Below are 18,546 nucleotides of genomic sequence, written 5' to 3' on the forward strand. Positions count from 1 at the left end.
TATGGAAACAAAAATGTAAATGGTGAAGACAGGTTGTTAATCATCTGTTAGACTAGAGTGAGTCGGAAAAGAGCGGCTGATCAAGTGATGGGGGAGAAACATGAAGTGCGAGGAAATATTTCTAAGCTCGAGCGGTCTCTCCCTCTTTCACATTTCCAGTGAAGTAGTAATGACAGGACTAACCAAGCTTACTGAATGGCAGTCACGCTATCGTGTTGAGTGTCACATCAAGTGCACAATATTTGTAAGCAGAGAGGTAGAAGTTGTATGGTTCCACTCCAAACTCACGGGTGACGGAAGATTCCTTTTGAGTTTCAGCAGCAGTTTGGAGAAGTCATACTGGTTTTCGTGAAAAGAGGCCGTGCCGCTTCCCGTTAGCACGGGAGGAGTATTTTGCAACCCGTGTCACACACAGTCCCTCATCCCGGAAGTGTCTGGAAACGTCTGCTGCGTGACCTCGCCGCCAGGGGAGCTCTTCTCGACAAGAGGCCTCTAACGTGGCGAACATGTCAAGCGCAAGCGCTAATGTCTTGCTCCCGAAAGGCGTGTATCCACGACTTTCAGCACATTTAGATGGTTTCTTCACAGTAAGTGGCGCAGATATGGCCCGATGCACGCCTACTTGCCATCGACGGCTAAACTACCCTATAAAAGGAACGAAAATAGAACAAGACTAATCTTAAATGTCAAGATCGTATACGGCCCAGCACGATCCATAGAACTAGACGTGTCGCATCCGACAATTAGGTAGGTTGCAAAAAAAAAAAAAAAAAAAAAAAAAAAAAAGGCTCTGAGCACTATGGGACTCAACTGCTGTGGTCATTAGTCCCCTAGAACTTAGAACTACTTAAACCTAACTAACCTAAGGACATCACACACACCCATTCCCGAGGCAGGATTCGAACCTGCGACCGTACCAGCAGCGCGGCTCCGGACTGGAGCGCCTAGAACCGCACGGCCACTCCGGCCGGCGGTAGGTTACACTACGCTTGTTCGCCCACTGCTTGAATACTGCTCAGTGGTGTGGGATCCGTACCAGATAGGGTTGATAGAAGAGATAGAGAAGATCCAACGGAGAGCAGCGCGCTTCGTTACAGGATCATTTAGTAATCGCGAAAGCGTTACGGAGATGATAGATAAACTCCAGTGGAAGACTCTGCAGGAGAGAAGCTCAGTAGCTCGGTACGGGCTTTTGTTAAAGTTTCGAGAACATACCTTCACCGACGAGTCCAGCAGTATATTGCTCCCTCCTACGTATATCTCGCGAAGAGACCATGAGGATAAAATCAGAGAGATTAGAGCCCACACAGAAGCATACAGACAATCCTTCTTTCCACGAACAATACGAGACTGGAATAGAAGGGAGAACCGATAGAGGTACTCAGGGTACCCTCCGCCACACACCGTCAGGTGGCTCGCGGAGTATGGATGTAGATGTAGATGTAGACAATTCAGCCATTCCATCCGTGATATTTGTAACTCTTTTTTTTGTGCTACGACCGACAGGAAATTTAGAATTACCATCTTACAGAAGAATGTCGAAGATTAGATGGATAGTTAAAGTTAGCAATGAAGAAGTACTGTATCGAACTGGAGAAAAGAGGTTTGTGGCAAAATTTGTCTCAGACAAGGGATTGGATGATATAATACATGATAAGGTATCAAGGAGCAGTTATTTGCTATTGGATATATTCAGATTGAAGATCACAACAATAAATTGTTCATTGTTGATGGAAAAACCTGGCTACGGCACAAGTCATCATTTGGAAGTGGTAAACGAAGTTATGGGATGCAGCAATGAAGAACTGTAGCTTTGGTTAGGATTCATGCATAGATTTTGGGCGAACTTAAGACTCAGTTAAAATTATGACTGCAATGAAAATAAATTGGAGATGTGACTTTTCGCTAGACGAATGGACTTTAGATGGGCTAAGGAAGTACTATACTAGTTTCCAAGCTGACATTGCAAAACATGCTGCGGATTATGGACGCATAGCGCTGCAGAGAGGAACCAGCAGATGATTATGGAAGAGATCTTCATCTGGCTGTAGATGTAAAATGAAAATGATAGCGCTGATAATGATAGTGACCACGCCCACTTACGAAACACTGTGTAGTGCTACTCTACATAAAAAATGGTTCAAATGGCTCTGAGCACGATGGGACTTAACTTCTGAGGTCGCCGGCCGGAGTGGCCGTGCGGTTCTAAGCGCTGCAGTCTGGAGCCGAGCGACCGATATGGTCGCAGGTTCGAATCCTGCCTCGGGCATGGATGTGTGTGATGTCCTTAGGTTAGTTAGGTTTAATTAGTTCTAAGTTCAAGGCGACTCATGACCTCAGAAGTTAAGTAGCATAGTGCTCAGAGCCATTTGAACCTTCTCAGTTCATCAGTCCCCTAGAACTTAGAACTACTTAAACCTAACTAACCTAAGGACATCATACACACCCATGCCCGAGGCAGGATTCGAACCTGCGACCGTAGCGGTCGCGCGGTTCCAGACTGAAGCGCCTAGAACCGATCGGCCACCCCGGCCGGCTACTCTACATAAATATGCACCACCTGAAAATGGCTATTAAAACATGCGAAACTACTTAAAGAGGAAAAACGGAAGTTTCTAATCCTAAATTGTAATTGAGTGATGCAAATGCTATCATCACCAGTATATGATTCGGATACGGAGCTGAAGAATCTGCAATGAAGAAATCGCCAGTAATGTCGTTAGCCTGTCACCCACAGAAAGTAAAAGCAAAACAGAAACAAGTAAATAGATAACCGCGTTGCACGACTACTGTGATGAAAAAGTAGACGTTCAGACATTTAGAAACAACTGAACTGTAATCGGTACGGATGATTTAGGAGTCCTACCAACCTACCGAACAAAAAGACTGTAGTCAAATCGGATGCGAACCGTGTAATAGATCTTCATGCACGCCCGCAGCATGCAAATCAGTGTTACATTTATGGAACAGGACATCCGCTTCAGCTATTGTTGGCTGACTTTCTTACTCTGCTGACCTACTGGCTTTACGATTCCGTGCTTGCATCACACCACGGTCCAATGGCTGCAGATTTCCGATACATATACCAAGAAGTCGTCAACCCCACGTGATTATCTGTCGTCCACATGCTTCACTTCACCAGTGGTACAATTAAAAAAAAATCTTAATCACCGGAACAGAAGGAAAAGTAATACAGTATGCAAACATGGTTTCGCAAGATTTCCTCATCTAGGCTCTTCAGTGCCTTACCTTCATTAATTTTTCGTGAAAATAGTAGGAAGGGTTATTTGTTTTCCGATAGTAAAATTGTTTTTTATGTATTTCTGCTATTTGACACAAAAGCATTGAACAACGGAAATATTCAACGTCCTAAGAGCTTTCAAAATATAAAAATACTCAGTAATTCTTAAATCACTGCAAAATGCACCTGTTCTTCAATGATTTTATTTATGACAATCGCTCGGGATTAGCCGAGCGGTCTATGGCGCTGCAGTCATGGACTGTGCGGCTGGTCCCAGCACAGGTTCGAGTCCTCCCTTGGGCATAGGTGTGTGTGTTTGTCCTTAGGATAATTTAGGTTAAGTAGTGTGTAAGCTTAGGGACTGATGACCTTAGCAGTTAAGTTCCATAAGATTTCACACACGCACATTTATGACAATCTATAAATATATACACAATGATCTCTTCGATGAGGCAGAATCACAGTTTGGACAGGCTATTAATTTTAAAATATGTCTCGTTTTATTAATGCTCATTCCATCTACATTTGGTTTGTTAATAGTAACGATTTGTTTGGTCGTGAGTTCAGAGCTGAGAAACCTAGGTTGACGTAATCTGTTGGTGTGTTGCGAAAAATTTCGTGCCTTGGACGTTACTGGTTTGTGTACCACGCGCTAAAGCGCCACGGTGATTATCATCTATTGACGGACGCTACAAGAGATGTGTATTGCAGTGTTTGTGTTATTCCGAATAATGATGCAATTTTCCTCAGGCACTGCGACGATTACATCCGTTATGAAATACAACAAATGTATTCGCAATTGCTAATATGGACAACAATCAGCTATAAAATGGAATGACGACAATGAAAATTTGTACCGGACCGGGACTCTAACCCGAATTTCCCACATATCGGGAGCGGCCACTTTACCAATTTTTTAAATTGTTCTCATTTTTTTTCGATTTTGTTTGTTACCTTTGTTCGGTGCGGATGTCCCATGACACTCATTCAAGTCATTGTTGAGCCGTTGACTCAGTTTTTTTATTACAGGTGGCAGCTAAACCTCTGACCGAACACGCTGAGCTACCGTGCCAGCAGCTTTAGACTATCCGTGTACGACTCACCGTTACCTTCAAACTTCCGTATGTCGTGAACTGTGTGTCTTCAGCCTGGTACTCGTATATCCATTATATGTATTCCCGTACAGGCAAGACATTTCACCTGAAAGTCGCTTTCCCGGTGTCGGCGGATAAATACGAAATCACAGTGCCTGTGTTATTCCGAATTAACGATGCAGATTTCAAAGGAGCAGGCACTGGGGTGACTAGAGCCGTTATGAAATACATTAAATGTATTCGCAGTTGCGAATATGGGCAACCATCAACTGTGGAATGAAATGATTGCATCTTAATTCGGAATGACACAGACACTGCAATATCGTATTTATCCGTCAAAACCGGGCAAGCGACTTTCAAGTAAAATGTCTCGCCTATACAAGAATATACACAGGGTGTTACAAAAAGGTACGGCCAAACTTTCAGGAAACATTCCTCACACACAAATAAAGAAAAGATGTTATGTGGACATGTGTCCGGGAACGCTTAATTTCCATGTTAGAGCTCATTTTAGTTTCGTCAGTATGTACTGTACTTCCTCGATTCACCGCCAGTTGGCCCAATTGAAGGAAGATGCTTGTATTGACTTGCGACTCATTGCTCTACAGTACTAGCATCAAGCACATCAGTACGTATCATCAACAGGTTAGTGTTCATCACGAACGTGGTTTTGCAGTCAGTGCAATGTTTACAAATGCGGAGTTGGCAGATGCCCATTTGATGTATGGATTAGCACGGGGCAATAGCCGTGACTCGGTACGTTTGTATCGAGACAGATTTCCAGAACGAAGGTGTCCCGACAGGAAGACGTTCGAAGCAATTGATCGGCGTCATAGGGAGCACGGAACATTCCAGCCTATGACTCGCTTCTGGGGAAGACCTAGAACGACAGGGACACCTGCAATGGGCGAGGCAATTCTTCGAGCAGTTGACGATAACCCTAATGTCAGCGTCAGAGAAGTTGCTGCTGTGCAAGGTAACGTTGACCACGTCACTGTATGGAGAGTGCTACGGGAGAACCAGTTGTTTCCGTACCATGTATAGCGTGTGCAGGCACTATCAGCAGCTGACTGGCCTCCACAGGTAGACTTCTGCGAATGGTTCACCAACAATGTGTCAATCCTCGTTTCAGTGCAAATGTTCTCTTCACGGATGAGGCTTCATTCCAACGTGATCAAATTGTAAATTTTCACAATCAACATGTGTGGGCTGACGAGAATCCGCACGCAATTGTGCAATCACGTCATCAAGACAGATTTTCTGTGAACGTTTGGGCAGGCATTGTTGGTGATGTCTTGATTGGGCCCCATGTTCTTCCACCTACGCTCAATGGAGCACGTTATCATGACTTCATTCGGGATACTCTACCTGTGCTGCTAGAACATGTGACTTTACAAGTACGACACAACATGTGGTTCATGCACGATGGAGCTCCTGCACATTTCAGTCGAAGTGTTCGTACGCTTCTCAACAACAGATTGGTTGACCGATGGATTGGTAGAGGCGGACCAATTCCATGGCCTCCACGCTCTCCTGACCTCAACCCTCTTGACTTTCATTTATGGGGGCATTTGAAAGCTCTTGTCTACGCAACCCCGGTACCAAATGTAGAGACTCTTCGTGCCCGTATTGTGGACGGCTGTGATACAGTACGCCGTTCTCCAGGGCTGCATCAGCGCATCAGGGATTCCATGCGACGGAGGGTGGACGCATGTTTCCTCGCTAACGGAGGACATTTTGAACATATCCTGTAACAAAGTGTTTGAAGTCACGCTGGTACGTTCTGTTGTTGTGTGTTTCCGTTCCATGATTAATGTGATTTGAAGAGAAGTAATAAAACGAGCTCTAACATGGAAAGTAAGCTTTTCCGGACACATGTCCACATAGCATATTTTCTTTCTTTGCGTGTGAAGAATGTTGCCTGAAAGTTTGGCCGTACCTTTTTGTAACACCCTGTATAATGGACGTATGAGTACAGGTTGTAGACTAGTGGTTGATGACGTATGGAAGTTTGGGTGTGGCCGTGAGTCGTGCAAGGATAGCCTAAAGGTAAGGCGACCGCTAGCCATAAGCGGGAAATCCGGGTTGGAGTCGCAATACGGTACAAATTTTCATTGTCGTCATTCCATTCTACAGCTGATGGTTGCCCTTATTCACAATTGCGAATACATTTAATGTACAACTAGAGAGGTATCGCCCGTCTTGAAAAAGTTTGCTCTGTCTTAGTGTGAGAACGCACGTTTTAAGAGGAGTTTCCTCTCACCACACAAGCTGCGGAACACCCACGGCGATAGAGAGAGAGAGAGAGAGAGAGAGAGAGAGAGAGAGATACGAGATATTGAAGCTCGTATTGAGGCTTGCGCATAGTGATTCTTTCCTAGCACTGCAAATAGAACAGCAAACAGGTGAGCGGGGTGGGACGATCATTGTACCTGAATTACGTTGCGCCACACACCGCAAGTTGGCTTGAGTAGAAAACGAGATGTAGGTCCGCAGAAGCTGGGAAAACGGCCCTGATTGTCAACTTTTACTGAGGCATGGAAGCCAATCATTGTGTTTACTCGGTTATCTACCCCTCACCCCTGGATCTTCGTCTTCTTTTTCGCCTTCACCCGTTTCTCTGCGGGATCGACATTGTATAATGGTTTTGATAGTGTTAGTGACAGTTGTAGACTGATGGCCCTCCCTGACACCACGCCCCCCTTGGATGCAAGTCTGAGAACGTTCTAGAAATATTTGCGTAGCATGTAACTGAGGCAGCACACGGGTACCAGTCCGGCATTTACCTATTCGGATGTGGGAAACCGCCTGAAACTACATACAGGCTGGACAGCTCTCAGAGCTGAGTCGAAACAAGGCCCCGGGAGTAGACAACATTCCATTAGAACTTGGGAGAGCCAGTCATGACAAAACTCTACCATCTGGTGAGCAAGATGTATGAGACAGGCGAAATACCCACAGACTTCAAGAAGAATATAATAATTCCAAGCCCGCATCTCGTGGTCGTGCGGTAGCGTTCTCGCTTCCCACGCCCGGGTTCCCGGGTTCGATTCCCGGCGGGGTCAGGGATTTTCTCTGCCTCGTGATGGCTGGGTGTTGTGTGCTGTCCTTAGGTTAGTTAGGTTTAAGTAGTTCTAAGTTCTAGGGGACTTATGACCACAGCAGTTGAGTCCCATAGTGCTCAGAGCCAATAATTCCAATCCCAAAGAAAGCAGGTGTTGACAGATGTGAAAATTACCGAACTATCAGTTTAATAAGTCACAGCTGCAAAATAGTAACGCGAATTCTTTACAGACGAATGGAAAAACTGGTAGAAGCGGACCTCGGGGAAGATCAGTTTGGATTCCGTAGAAATGTTGGAACACGTGAGGCAATACTAACCTTACGACTTATCTTAGAAGAAAGATTAAGAAAAGGCAAACCTACGTTTCTAGCATTTGTAGACTTAGAGAAAGCTTTTGACAACGTTAACTGGAATACTCTCTTTCAAATTCTGAAGGTGGCAGGGGTAAAATACAGGGAGCGAAAGGCTATTTACAATTTGTACAGAAACCAGATGGCAGTTATAAGAGTCGAGGGGCATGAAAGGGAAGCAGTGGTTGGGAAGGGAGTGAGACAGGGTTGTAGCCTCTCCCCGATGTTATTCAATCTGTATATTGAGCAAGCAGTAAAGGAAACAAAAGAAAAATTCGGAGTAGGTATTAAAATTCATGGAGAAGAAGTAAAAACTTTGAGGTTCGCCGATGACATTGTGATATTGTCAGAGACAGCAAAGGACTTGGAAGAGCAGTTGAACGGAATGGACAGTGTCTTGAAAGGAGGATATAAGATGAACATCAACAAAAGCAAAACGAGGATAATGGAATGTAGTCAAATTAAATCGGGTGATGCTGAGGGGATTAGATTAGGAAATGAGACACTTAAAGTAGTAAAGGAGTTATGCTATTTAGGGAGTAAAATAACTGATGATGGTCGAAGTAGAGAGGATATAAAATGTAGACTGGCAATGGCAAGGAAATCGTTTCTGAAGAAGAGAAATTTGTTAACATCGAGTATAGATTTAAGTGTCAGGAAGTCTTTTCTGAAAGTATTTGCATGGAGTGTAGCCATGTATGGAAGTGAAACATGGACGATAACCAGTTTGGACAAGAAGAGAATAGAAGCTTTCGAAATGAGGTGCTACAGAAGAATGCTGAAGATAAGGTGGGTAGATCACATAACTAATGAGGAGGTATTGAATAGGATTGGGGAGAAGAGAAGTTTGTGGCACAACTTGACTAGAAGAAGGGATCGGTTGGTAGGACATGTTTTGAGGCATCAAGGGATCACAAATTTAGCATTGGAGGGCAGCGTGGTGGGTAAAAATCGTAGAGGGAGACCAAGAGATCAATACACTAAGCAGATTCAGAATGATGTAGGTTGCAGTAGGTACTGGGAGATGAAGAAGCTTGCACAGGATAGAGTAGCATGGAGAGCTGCATCAAACCAGTCTCAGGACTGAAGACCACAACAACAACAACAGCTCTCAGAAGCGGCGCGTTTTGCTATCCGGGCGGTTTTTTTATCACTGTGCATCTGGACGCAGATGTAGCATTTCCTGCATCAACAGCGTTCATGAGTTACTCGCTTCGTTATATTCTAAAGTGCTTTCGGTTCATCTCTACACGACCACAAGTCGAGGGAGTACTCGCCGCGCGGAGTGGCCGCCCGGTTTAGGCCGCCATGTCACGGATTGCGCGGCCTCTCCCGCGGGAGGTTCGAGTCCTCCCTCGAGTATGGGTGTGTATATTATTCTTAGCATAAGTTAGTTTAAGTAGTGTGTAAGTCTAGGGACCGATGACATCAGCAGTTTGGTCGTTTAGGAATTCAGACACATTTGAACATTTGTGAGCACTCGACGGTAGAACAACATATTTGTAACTTTCCGGTTACATATCTTAAAATAAAGGTAGCTCTGTCTTTAACTGTATGCCTGTGCACCTCAGTCTAGTACTTGAAAATCTTTAGAAAAATTGTCTACTGGACGTTTCGTTAGATGCGATTCATCCCCGACGCGAAATGCTTTGCCCCCAAATGCACGTTCAGTGGCCGTCAATTTTATTCTTTCTTCTCTTGCTGTTTTTCGCTTTTGACTATAGATAAACAGAAGTTATGAAGTACATGTAGCCAACACCCATTGTGTAGACCATGTATTATTAACGTAGTTTTTGCGTAAAGTTGTTATTCTGCAAGATCATTGAAACAAAGGCAACAAACCATAACAATGTACGTAGTGCCATTCTTTGATTGCTATTATTAGCAACACAGTTCGTTGATTCCTCAGCTGCACATCGGATGCACTCCTCGAGTAGCTAGCTGGATGTTCGAGATCTGCTGAAATTTAATGTCTCCGAATTTTTTGTGTGAAAACTCTTAAAGGAAGGCTGTAGGAATTTTTATCCTTATTCTGCCAATGCTGTTTAACACTTTGAAGAGGTACACTTTTCAAAAAAAAATGGTTCAAATGGCTCTGAGCACTATGGGACTCAACTGCTGAGGTCATTAGTCCCCTAGAACTTAGAACTAGTTAAACCTAACTAACCTAAGGACATCACAAACATCCATGCCCGAGGCAGGATTCGAACCTGCGACCGTAGCGGTCTTGCGGTTCCAGACTGCAGCGCCTTTAACCGCACGGCCACTTCGGCCGGCACACTTTTCAAAAGAACTATGTGTTAAAACAGTGAAAATTTTCGGAATGTGTATAACATATATGCTTGCATTTACAGGTAGAATGAACAAAATACCACGTATGGATCTGAAGAAAAAATTATTTTACTCTTTCACTAACAAAATTTAAATTTTTTAAAAACATTTATTGTTATAAAACAGTTTCTGTTGGGTTGGTGGTTCTCAATTTACTTATAACAACTTGTTACCATCCTGAGTACAAATGGACCTAAGTTATTATTTTTAACACAAGTCGATTGGAAAATAATGGTACCTGAAAGTCAAAAATATGTAGTTTTGAGAAAAAGTAATGAAAAGTTTTGTATTGCAATTTTAGTACAGTTATTGATGAGATTTACTTAGCACTAATATGTTGCTGCACCATACTGAGCTTCGTCTGAATCATACTGATCTTTTCTACTCTTTGTCCCTCTTCTTTTCTGTCTGACTTCTTTGTGCATTTTAAATTAGCTATTCCTGCTTTGCCGATTCTCCCTTTATCTATTCGCACGAATGATTTTCTAATATTTCCACTGGATTTATGCCCAATACTTCCAAAACATCCAGTTTTCTTGTTATACCATCATTTAAGCATAAGGTGGCATCATAAGCAACAAATTTGAGGGTTGTAATCGGAACAAACATAGTTTACGGTAATGCGATCTATGACAGAATTCACACACTCATTTAAATTTTGCGTCTTCTCATGAAGACATTTCTTCAATGAAGTATCTTTACAAATATCTCTAAATATAGATTTCATTTCAGTCATTACTGCTGCAGGTAAAGAATGTTTGTGGCCATATGTTGCACTTCTCCTGCACTTGCACAAAGCGTCAGGACCTTTCGGGCAAAGACAGCGCTCAGGATTTTCATTTGGGGAAAGCTTATGGGAAAAAATAGCCCATACAGCTTTTTTCGTGTTTTCTGAATTCCCTAAACTTCTTCTTATGGCCAAGTCACAATAATTCTGTAATATATATATATTTTAACATTTGTCAGGCGACCTTTACCACCAATCTTCTTACCCTCTTCTAGTATTATTTTTGGTTTCTACTTTTCTTTTATAATCTTCTCAACCTGGAACCCATTCTCTTTTAGAAATGCCCGATGTATTCTAATTTAGAAATAGAAGCAGGAAATAACGGACAAGGAACAGAAGAAACCTGTTTATTATCTCTGCATGGCGCAAAAAAAAAAAAAGAAAAAAGCCAGATCATCAAACTCACGAAAAAACTGTCGTATTTATATGAAACAAAAACAGTTTTACGCAAGATATAGCGGGTACTTCAAATATGCAAAAGTCTAAAAATAAATTTTTTTGAGTCTGGTTGCCTTTCTTCTCCCCGTAAAGCATTATCGATAAAACAAATTTTAGTAACATTCTCTTTCTTCGTTCTTCATGTCTACATAATTATTCAGCCTGGCGGCGAACACATTTCTCCGAACGAGAGACCAGTTTCTTGATATCGTCACTCTAGGAGTTTGACTTTATTGATGGAGCCACAACCACATCTCCGACTTGTACCACTTCATCGCTATCAAAGAGAAGTCCTGAGGGTGTCCTTTAAGTTCTGGAGACATACGAAAATCGCATGAGTCAACTAAGTTACACGTCGCCATGAGACGCGCTACCATTCGGAGCCCTCTAACGGATGTGGGTTGCAACTTGCGTGGGCGGAGCGGGAAAGTTGACCAAGTAACACGCTGTGGTGGCAAAAGTCGTGGGGTACCTCCTAATATCGGCTCGACCCCTTTTTGCCCGGCGTAGTTCGCTAAGTCGACGTGATTTGGAGTCATTGGAAGTCCCCTGCAGAAATATTGAGCCATGGTGCCTCTTTAGCTGTCCATAATTGCGAAAGTCTTGCCGGTGCGGGAGTTTGTCCACGAGCTGACCTCTCGCACCGGCATCCGGGTAGCCAAATCATTCGCTCGAAGTGTCCAGAATGTTCTTCAAACCAATCTGGAACAACTGTTGCCCGTTGATATGGCGCATTGTCATCCACAAACATTCCATCGTTACTTGGAAATACGAAGTCCATGAATGGCTGCACATGGTCTCCAAGTAGCCGAACGTAACCACTTCCAATTAACGATTGGTTCAGTTCGACCACAGAATCCAGTCCATTCCATGTAAACACAGCCCACACTATATGGAGCCAGCACCAGCTTGCACAGTGCATTGTTGACAATCTATGTCCATGGCTTCGCGGGGTCTGCGACATACTCGAACTGTATCATCAGCTATTATCAACTGAAATCGGGACCCATCTGACCAGGCCAAAGTTTTCCAATCGTCTAGGGTCCAATAAGGATCACGAGCCCAGGAGAGGAGCTAGAGGCGACAAATGTAATGTATTGCGAATACATAGAAAGAAGGATCCTTTATTGTATGATTATATGATAGCGGAACAAACAGTGGTTGCAGTTACTTCTGTAAAATATCTAGGAGTATGCGTACGGGACGATTTGAAGTGGAATGATCATATAAAATTAATTGTTGGTAAGGCGGGTGCCAGGTTGAGATATATTGGGAGAGTCCTTAGAAAATATAGTCCATCAACAAAGGAGGTGGCTTACAAAACACTCGTTCGACCTATACTTGAGTATTGCTCATCAGTGTGGGATCCGTACCAAGTCGGGTTGACGGAGGAGATAGAGAAGATCCAAAGAAGAGCGGCACGTTTCGTCACAGGGTTATTTGGTAAGCGTGATAGCGTTACGGAGATGTTTAGCAAGATCAAGTGGCAGACTGTGCAAGAGAGGCGCTCTGCATCGCGGTGTAGCTTGCTGTCCCGGTTTCGAGAGGGTGCGTTTGTGGATGAGGTATCGAATATACTGCTTCCCCCTACTTATACCTCCCGAGGAGATCACGAATGTAAAATCAGAGAGATTAGAGCGCGCACGGAGGCTTTCAGACAGTCGTTCTTCCCGCGAACCATACGCGACTGGAACAGGAAAGGGAGGTAATGACAGTGGCACGTAAAGTGCCCTCCGCCACACACCGTTGGGTGGCTTGCGGAGTATAAATGTAGATGTAGATGTAAATGTAAAGATCTCGCGTCGGTTGTCTCCAGCTATAGCCCATTAACGCCAAATTTCGCCGCACTGTCCTAATGGATACGTTCGTCGTACATCCCAAATCGATTTCTGCCGTTATTTCTGTTAGCACTGAGAACTGTACGCAATCGCTGCTGCTCTCGGTCGTTACGCGAAGGCCGTCTGCCACTACATTGTCCTTGGTGAAAGGTAATGCCTGAAATCTGTTCTTCTTGGCACACTCTCGACACTGTGGATCTCGGAATATGGAATTTTCTAACGATTACCAAAATGGAATGTCCCATGCCTCTAGATCCGACTACCATTCCGCTTTGAAAGTCTTAATTCCCGTCGTGCGGCCTTAATTATATCGGACACCTTTAACATGACTCACCTGAATACAAATTCACTGCCCTTTAATACCTCGTGTCACGATACTCCCACCATCTGTGTATGTGCATGTGCAATCACATGACTTTTGTCACCTCAATGTATGCATGATATATAATACCTCAATTGATATTGAGAAAAGAATGAAAAATTCGGAGGCATTAATTGTCAGGACGCTTTCGTACTTTTTGACTTCAGTGTACACATGTCGTAAGATCGACGTAGGTAAATTGTACCCCTATCGCGATTCCATTCCCGCGACACTCCCTAACCTGCTTTGAGCTCTGCCCAGAGATGATATTAGAAGCTATCTGAAAAATGAGGAATCAGTGTCAAAAGAGAAAAAGAAGTCAATAATTTAAGCAGTAACACAAATTATTCATATAGTACACGTATGATAAAATCGTCGAGAAAAACATAATAAGAACTTCTGGAAAAAGAAATTTCAGTTCCAAATAATGCTTGGACCAGTCAAGCTTGCAAACATTACTGGAAGAAGCAACAAGAGAAAATAACTGATCACCAGTGAAATGTTCCGGAACAGTTGGGAGAAGAAGAAAGTGGAAAGTAGAATGATATAACAAAGGGAATGAAGATGGGGAACGTCATACATGAACATGTTCGTAAGTGTCATGTTAATCTGTTGTTACGCTTACATCTTAATTTTTCACTGAATTCCAAGACAACTGAAGTGGGCGAGGAGTGAGGCGGGGGGACGGGGGGGGGGGGGGGGCGGCACTGGGTTCGAGGAAGAAGTGTTCAATAACTCTTTCTCCACTTTCAATTCCATTCATGAATGTAAGCAATCATTTGAAGCAATTCTTAATACCCAGTGTTTCGTAGAATTTGGTTCAATACCCATATCGGCCCTAGCTAAGATCATACCGGAAACAGACAACAATACATGAGAAACTGAACAGTCAAAAAGAGACGTCTAAAAGGATACGTTTAGTTTGATCATGCATTAGAAGTGCTCGTTTAATGTGCTACTGAAGCACCTGTCCCTGTCACGGTTAATAAGCAAGTTTAAAAGCGGTAAATTCTTTCGCTGTTAGCCGACAAATACTCCTGAAGAGTGATGGATGAGCCGAAACTGATACTCTCTATTGATGACCCACTACTTTTATCTTAAGAAAACTGAAAGGAAACGCTTAATTTTATCTTGTTTATACATGTCCAAGCAAACAAGAGACGGATTAACGATGATGACAGGGTCTTCCAATGACGAAAATATACGGTAATGTTATCGGCTGCGGATAGCCCGGAACTCGCAAGAAATCTTCTTGAAAGTAACGTGTGTCACATTCTGCCATACGATGCCTTTCATTCAACACTACAGAGAGTTGCAAACTGCTTTTTTCTAAAAAACCAATAAATATCCCACTATAGAATTTGTTACACTTCCAGAGCAACCAGTAATATCAAGGCGATATACATGGTGGTCCATTTATCGTGACGGAGCCAAATATCTCACGAAATAAGCGTCAAACGAAAAAACTGCAAAGAACGAAACTTGTCTAGCTTGAAGGGGGAAACCATATGGCGCTATGGGTGGTCCGCTAGATACCGCCGCCATAGGTCAAACGGATACCAACTGCGTTTTTTTAAATAGAAACCCACATTTTTATTACATATTCGTGTAGTACGTAAAGTAATACGAATGTTTTAGTTGGACCACTTTTTTCGCTTTGTGATATATGGCGCTGTAATAGTCACAGACATATGGCTCACAATTTTAAACAAACAGTTGGTAACAGGTAGGTTATTTAAATTAAAATACAGAACGTAGGTACGTTTGAACATTTTATTTCGGTTGCTCCAATGTGATACATGTACCTTTGCGAACTTATCATTTCTGAGAATGCATTCTGTTACAGCGTGATTACCTGTAAATACCACATTAATGCAATAAATGCTCAAAATGATGTCCGTCAACCTCAATGCATTTGGCAATACGTGTAACGACATTCCTCTCAACAGCGAGTAATTCGCCTTCCGTAATGCTCGCACATGCATTGACAATGCGCTGACTCATGTTGTCAGGCGTTGTCGATGGATCACGATTGCAAATATCCGTCAACTTTCCCCACAGAAAGAAATCCGGGGACGTCAGATCCGGTGAACCTGCGGGCCATGGTATGGTGCTTCGACGACCAGTCCACCTGTCATGAAATATGCTATTCAATACTGCTTCAACCGCACGCGAGCTATGTGCCGGACATTCATCATGCTGGAAGTACATCGCCATTCTGTCATGCAGTGAAGCATCTTGTAGTAACATCGGTATAACATTACGTAGGAAACCAGCATACATTACACCATTTAGATTGCCATCGATAAAATAGGGGCCAATTACCCTTCCTCCCATAATGTTGCACCATACATTAACCCGCCAAGGTTGCTGATGTTCCACTTGTCGCAGCCATCGTGGATTTTCCGTTGCCCAATAGTGCATATTACGACGGTTTACGTTACCGTTGTTGGCGAATGACGCTTCGTCGCTAAATAGAACGCGTGCAAAAAATCTATCATCGTCCCGTAATTTCTCTTGTGCCCAGTGGCAGAACTGTACACGACGTTCAAAGTCGTCGCCATGCAATTCCTGGTGCATAGAAATATGGTACGGGTGCAATCGATGTTGATGTATGATTCTCAACACCGACGTTTTTGAGATTCCCGATTCTCGCGCAATTTGTCTGCTACTGATGTGCGGATTAGCCGCGACAGCAGCTAAAACACGTACCTGGGCATCATCATTTGTTGCAGGTCGTGGTTGACGTTTCACATGTGGCTGAATACTTCCTGTTTCCTTAAATAACGTAACTATCCGGCGAACTATCCGTACACTTGGATGATGTCTTCCAGGATACCGAGCATCATACATAGCACACGCCCGTTGGGCATTTTGATCACAATAGCCATACATCAACACGATATCGACCTTTTCTGCAATTGGTAAACGGTTCATTTTAACAGGGGTAATGTATCAGGAAGCAAATACCGTCCGCACTGGCGGACTGTTATGTGATACCACGTACTTATACGTTTGTGACTATTACAGCGCCATCTATCACAAAGCGAAAAAAGTGGTCCAACTGAAACATTCATATTTCTTTACGTACTACACGAATATGCAATAAAAAATGGGGGTTCCTACTTAAAAAAAAACGCAGTTGATATCCGTTTGACCTACGGCAGCGCCATCTAGCGGGCCAACTATAGCGCCATCTGGTTTCCCCCTTCAAGCTAGACGAGTTTCGTTCTTTGCAGTTTTTTCGTTTGATTCTTATTTCGTGAGGTATTTGGCCCGGTCACTGTATAGGCCAGGTAGGTCCTTCATGCCCTCTCGGATACCTGACTACATATCTTACACTTTACAATGTAGCCGCTCACGCTTTAACGTAAAGACTAACTGCAGTGCATGAGAGCATGTCCGTGATACAAGAAATTGTTACGAGAGGGAAAGAGCAACAGAATACATTAAATAAATGCAGAAGTATAAAGGAAAAGAGTAAGCAGGAATTTAAAACGTGTCTAAGAGTCTGGTTAACAATTTTCAGATACCAGACTGGGGTATACTGGTGGACAGTGACAGGTAGAGCTGCCGGCCGAAGTGGCCGTGCGGTTCAATGCGCTGCAGTCTGGAACCGCAAGACCGCTACGGTCGCAGGTTCGAACCCTGCCTCGGGCATGGATGTTTGTGATGTCCTTAGGTTAGTTAGGTTTAACTCGTTCTAAGTTCTAGGGGACTAATGACCTCAGCAGTTAGGTCCCATAGTGCTCAGAGCCATTTTTTGACAGGTAGAGCTACAGTGATTTCAGGAAACAAGCCCTGTGTAATCAAAAACATTACTGACAAGTCCGACCCCAGTCCGGCACAAAGTTTTAATCAGTCAAGAAGTGTCAAATCAGCGCTGTCCTGCTGCAGAGTGAACATTCATTCTGGAGGCTAATCTAGAGTTGTGTGCTCATAAGGCAGAAGTAACTGGTGTGAACTCGTGAAGGTAGTATGGAGAGCGATTAACAGAAGTTTACGAGGCGCGTTCAATAAGAAATGCAACACATTTTCCCTCGGCCAGTTTGGCCGGAAAAAAAAGATGCGGATTTGTTATGGGACGCCATGGACTATTTCCGATTCAGCCGCTATAGTTCCTTGAAGTTCCGAATGGCGGCGGCACTATACTTGCCTTGAAAAGGCGTCTGTAACGGAGGTGTTTCTAAGAGGCGCTTGCAGAATGACTATGGAGACCTGACAGTGAACAGAAGCACGGTGAGTCGTTGGGCGAGGCGTTTGTCATCATCGCAACAAGATCGAGCGAACCTATCTCCCGCTGCCAGCTGGCCGCTCATAGCTGCGAATCCTGCAGTGTTGGAACGTGCGGAACTCTCTTTGGAGGTCATCGGCGGATCAAAATCAAACCCCTCGTTGCTCAACTGGCCGTCTCTATTGGTAGTCCTGACACACTCGTCCACCAGCTGGGAAGGTGTGTCCCGTTCGGTTCCTCGCCGTCTAGCAGAAGACTATAAAAAGCAACAAAGGACCGTCTGTGGGGAACTGCAAAAAAATGGTTCAAATGGCTCTGAGCACTATGGGACTTAACATCTGAGGTCATGTGCCCTAGAACTTAGAACTACTTAAACCTAACTAACCTAAGGACATCACACACATCCATGCCCGAGGCAGCATTCGAACCTGCGACCGTAGTGGTCGCGCGGTTCCGGACTGCAGCGCCTAGAACCGCGTGGCCACTGCGGCTGGCTCATTACATTGTCCCCCAGCCAAGAGGTGCCATGAGCCATATGTTGTCAAATGCGCGCTCTGCTTTTACTGCATCATTCGAGTCACTGCTAGTTTTAAAACCGATAAATGCCTTCCACTGTCTCAGTACCACACGTGTGCGGAACTGCGTACGTGTTACGAAGCTGATGACAATTTTTTGTCGAACATCGTCACAGGCGATGGAGCATGTGTTTATCACCTAGAGCTGGAAAGGGAACGGCAACCCATGGAGTGGAGGCCCTTTCCTCCGAAGGAAAGGTTCAAATCCGCGCCACCAGCCAGTAAAGTCATGG

The sequence above is a fragment of the Schistocerca nitens genome, chromosome 6 (genome assembly GCF_023898315.1).
Source record: "Schistocerca nitens isolate TAMUIC-IGC-003100 chromosome 6, iqSchNite1.1, whole genome shotgun sequence".
Classification (NCBI taxonomy): domain Eukaryota; kingdom Metazoa; phylum Arthropoda; class Insecta; order Orthoptera; family Acrididae; genus Schistocerca; species Schistocerca nitens.